Here is a 4780-nt window from a genome sequence, read left to right as displayed (position 1 = left end):
GTATCTGGATTTGAATGATATTTTCTGGTGGACTGGAATGATGAAGGATATTGCGGAGTATGTAGCAGTTTGTGATGTATGTCAGAGAGTAAAGGCAGAGCATCAGAAGCCAGCAGGATTGTTACAACCATTGCCGATACCCGAATGTAAGTGGGATAAGTTAGGCATGGATTTTATCACGGGATTGCCCAGGACTCATTCAGGCTGTGACTCGATTTGGGTTGTAGTTGATCGATTGACGAAAGTAGCTCATTTCATCCCAGTAAAGACCACTTATACCAGTGCTAAGTTGGCAAAGATATACATGACCAGGATCGTATGTCTACATGGAGTTCCAAGGAGTATCGTATCAGATAGAGGAACCCAGTTTACCTCAAAGTTCTGGAAGCAGTTGCACGAAACTTTGGGTACCAGGCTAGAATTCAGTACAGCTTTTCATCCACAAACAGATGGACAGACCGAGAGAATCAATCAGATTTTGGAGGATTTGCTGAGAGCTTGTGCGCTAGATTATGGATCTAGTTGGGACGATAATTTGCCATATGCAGAGTTCTCTTACAACAACAGTTATCAAACCTGTTTAAAGATGGCCCCTTCCGAAGCCTTGTACAGAAGGAGGTGCAGGACACCGTTGTCATGGGACGAAGTTGGAGACAGCCAGTTGTTTGGACCTGACTTGATTAAAGAGTCTGAACAGAAGGTGAAATTGATTCGCGATAGGCTCAAGGTAGCCCAGTCCAGACAGAAAAGTTATGCAGATTCTAAATGCAAGGAGACAGTTTACGAAGTCGGAGATAGAGCTTATCTTCGAGTATCTCCACTTTGGGGAACAAAGCATTTTGGAGTTAAAGGGAAGTTAGCACCACGATTTGTAGGACCATATCGAGTTTTGGAGAGTATGGGAGAAGTGGCCTACAAGTTGGAATTGCCCGAAGGATTGTCAGGAGTACATGATGTGTTCCATATTTCTCAGTTAAAGAAATGTCACGCGGAGATGGCTGACATACCGTTGAGAGACACAGTGCCTTTGGAAACTATTCAGTTGGATAACGATTTGACCTACGAGGAGAAACCAGTCAAGATTCTCGAGTTTGCCAGCCGAGTTACTCGCAGCAAAGTTATTAAGTTTTGCAAAGTTCAGTGGAGCAACCACACGGAGGATGAAGCCACCTGGGAGCGAGAGGAAGATTTGCTCAAGGACCACCCTCACCTATTTTCTAGCCAACCCGAATCTCGAGGGCGAGATTCATCTTAAGGGGGTAGGTTTGTAACATCCCAAATTTTCAATTTGGAATGTTATACATTAGATCATCATGCATATCATATTTTATTTTTGCATTTTGGTTGATCCTAGAAATTCTACGCAACTCAATGACCCACGGAGAGAGTTGGGGATTTCGTCATTTTCATGTTTGAGTTTTCTCAAATTTTGAGAATATGATAATTTATTTTATTTATTTTATCAGCAATTATTTCTACTACAAAAATATGAGAGAGGGAATAAAATGACTTTCCCAAAATAAAGAAATATTGAGGATTTAATAAAAAAATCAAATAAGATTTTATTTCGGAGTTTTTCAGTGTTCTATTTGAATTTAGGAAAAATGTGCGTTTTTCAAAATTGCATTTAGGGCCCAAATAAATGTTCACCTTGTGCGGCTTGATTTTAGAAGCTCGTGAAAATTTATTTTGGATTTTTTGGAGTCCGTTTAGTATTTCTTTTTATTTTTCTTCCGAGCGGAATAATTAAAAAAACACGAACCGACTTCGGGCCGTACCCGAGCGGGACACCGCCCGAGGGCAGCCTTTAAATAGCGCCGCCCCAGCCCATCAGCCCCGCCTCGATCTGTGTGCGCCGCCGGAGCCGCCGCCGCCGATGATCCCTCCGCCCGAGGTTCGTCGCGCCTCGTTTTCCGTGCCGAAAAAAAGAGAAATTTTTTTTGGCGTTCGTTGTTTTTCTTTTTCTCGAATTAAATCCGCGATTTTTCTGATCGCGATTCCTGATCCGATTTTCATTTTATTTTAACTTTTCGCTAGTTTATCGGAATCAGGAGATTCAAGCGCCTAGGGATTCGTCTCGAAACCCTCTATCCGTTTAACCAACTTAAACAAGTTTTTGTTACTGTAAAATTTGCCCTAGATCCAGATTAGTAGAACAAAGTTGTTTTCCTTCGCCGTTTGTCTTTCGTTGCTTCGTTCGATTTGATTCTTTTTGCCAATCGGAGTTCTTAATTTGAACCTTCTGGTTAGATCTCTTATTTGAGTTTTACCAGTGTATTAGATGAGTACTTATTGTATGCTTGTTTGTTTGTCTGCGATAGAATACCCGGAGTGCGCCGCCTGTTACTTCGAATCGTTAGGTTTCGCGGATCATCAGCAAGGCAAGTAACACTTTAATCATACCTTTTCTACTACCCAGTTTTATTGCATTAGATCAATCCTCACACATTACATGATTAGGATCTAATTAAATTGTGGGATGGGAAGTAGATGAGGTAGTACCTATTACATGTTTATTATCAAACCTTTGGGAGTTACTTCTACGTTTGCTTATTATGCCATGCTATGCTAGTAGACGTGGATTGGGTGAGTGATATCCATGACAAATGTGAGATTGTTAATTAATGGTTATCTAAGGTGGCAACTTAAACACACATCTGGGTGGATTGAGGCACCAGGGTATTCCAGGACTTGCCTGTTTTCTTTTGGACCGCCACCCAGGCTCAAAGGGATCATGAGACTATTCATACTAGAAACTTCCGTGTGCAGCCACAAGCTATTATGGGCTCTAGCATAGTTGACTAAGTTGTGCGAACTCTTACAGTGGTAGACTAGCAGATGTAGGGGATGTAGGTGGTACGGTCTACCCGATTGTAAGGTGCTAGCGCTTCTGAAAGACTATGTCTCAGACATCCGTCTTCTCAAACACCCTGTAGTGCGAGAAAACAATCGGAGGCAATCGAGTCTTGTGGGGAAAAGTGCGCAAACCTCTGCAGAGTGTAATAAACTAATCATGGTTAGCCGTGTCCCCGGTTATGGACATCTTGAGTATCTAGTACTTGGATTTTCATGTGAATGTCAACATGTTACTCTAAATTAATTTTGTTGGGTTATGTTTAATGATGATGCTTAATTGGGATTGAGAATGCTGTCAACCATTCTTAATGTTTAACAACCACCATGATATTAATTAAATTTATTCCTTTGAAGTAGGGAAAAATTGGCTTTACGCAAAACAGTAACCATAGAGCTTTCCACCAGCCAAATATGCATATAGTATAGCTGTTTCATTCCATTACTCTATGTGTTACCTTGCCAGCATATTCCATCTATTGACCCGTTTTCGGGCTGCAACGTTAATGTTGCAGACTTTTCAGACGATGATTAAGGAGTTTTTAGGTCGTGGTTCTATACTCAGTGATGCCGCTGGAGTTGATGGACTCACTTATCTTCCAAGCCTTCCGCTGTTATCGTTATTAGATGGCCTTAAGCCATACTTATTGTAATAAGTTCTCTTTTGAGACACTCGATGTAATAAGTATGTGATTGCAAAAGCTTAGGATCAACCGAAACTAACCGATAGTTGTTGAAGAAGAAAGGTGGGATGCCAACCGGGGCATCCCCAAGCTTAGATGCTTGAGACTTCTTGAAATATTATCTTGGGGTGCCTTGGGCATCCCAAAGATTGAGATTTTGTGTCTCCTTAATTCCTGTCATATCACGGTCTCCCTAAATCTCAAAAGCTTCATCCACACAAAACTCAACAAGGACTCGTGAGATAAGTTAGTATAAACCATTGCCAAAACCTTATCATACTCTACTGTAGCAAATCACTAAAATTATTATTCAACATTAAATACTAAATGCCTCTGCATATTTAATAGTCCTATCCTCAAATAGAATCATTAAAGAAGCAAACATATGCAAACAATGCAAACAAAACAGCAATCTGCCTAAACAGTATAGTCTGTAAAGAATGCTGCAACATCCATACTTCCCTAGCTCCAAAAATTATGAAATAAAAATCCCACTGTATTAAATTTATCAGAGCTTAATATGCAAAAGGTTTCAGCATTTTATCACATTCTTACTTTTCTAGGGAATTATTGCAACAGCGGTAAACTTTCTGTTTTCAAACAGCAACATGTATACTTGTAACATAGGCATAGTAAAGGCTATCAATGCCACTTTTATTGAAATAAAAGATGCAAAACATTGTTCTAAATAACAGCAAGCAAATACTAACAAAATAAATTGACGCTCCAAGCAAAACACATATCATGTGGTAAATAAAAATATAGCTCCATGTAAAGTTACCGATGAACGAAGACGAAAGAGGGGATGCCTTCTGAGGCATCCCCAAGCTTAGGCTTTTGGCTATCCTTGAATATTACCTTGGGGTGCCTTGGGCATCCCCAAGCTTAGGCTCTTGCCACTCCTTGTTCCATAGTCCATCGAATCCTTACCCAAAACTTGAAAACTTCACAACACAAAACTTAACAGAAAACTCGTAAGCTCCGTTAGTATAAGAAAATAAATCACCACTTCAAAGTACTGTAATGAAATCATTCTTTATTTATATTGGTGTTAAAACTACTGTATTCCAACTTCTCTATGGTTTATAAACTATTTTACTAGCCATAGATTCATCAAAATAAGTAAACAACACATGAAAAACAGAATCTGTCAAAAACAGAACAGTCTGTAGTAATCTGAATCAAACGTATACTTCTGGAACTCATAAAATTCTCAAATAAATTTCTGGACCTGACTAATTTAT

The sequence above is a fragment of the Triticum urartu genome, chromosome 4A, assembly GCF_056163025.1.
Source record: "Triticum urartu cultivar PI428250 chromosome 4A, HENAU_Tu73, whole genome shotgun sequence".
NCBI classification, from domain to species: Eukaryota; Viridiplantae; Streptophyta; class Magnoliopsida; order Poales; family Poaceae; genus Triticum; species Triticum urartu.
This window is presented reverse-complemented; position numbering follows the sequence as displayed.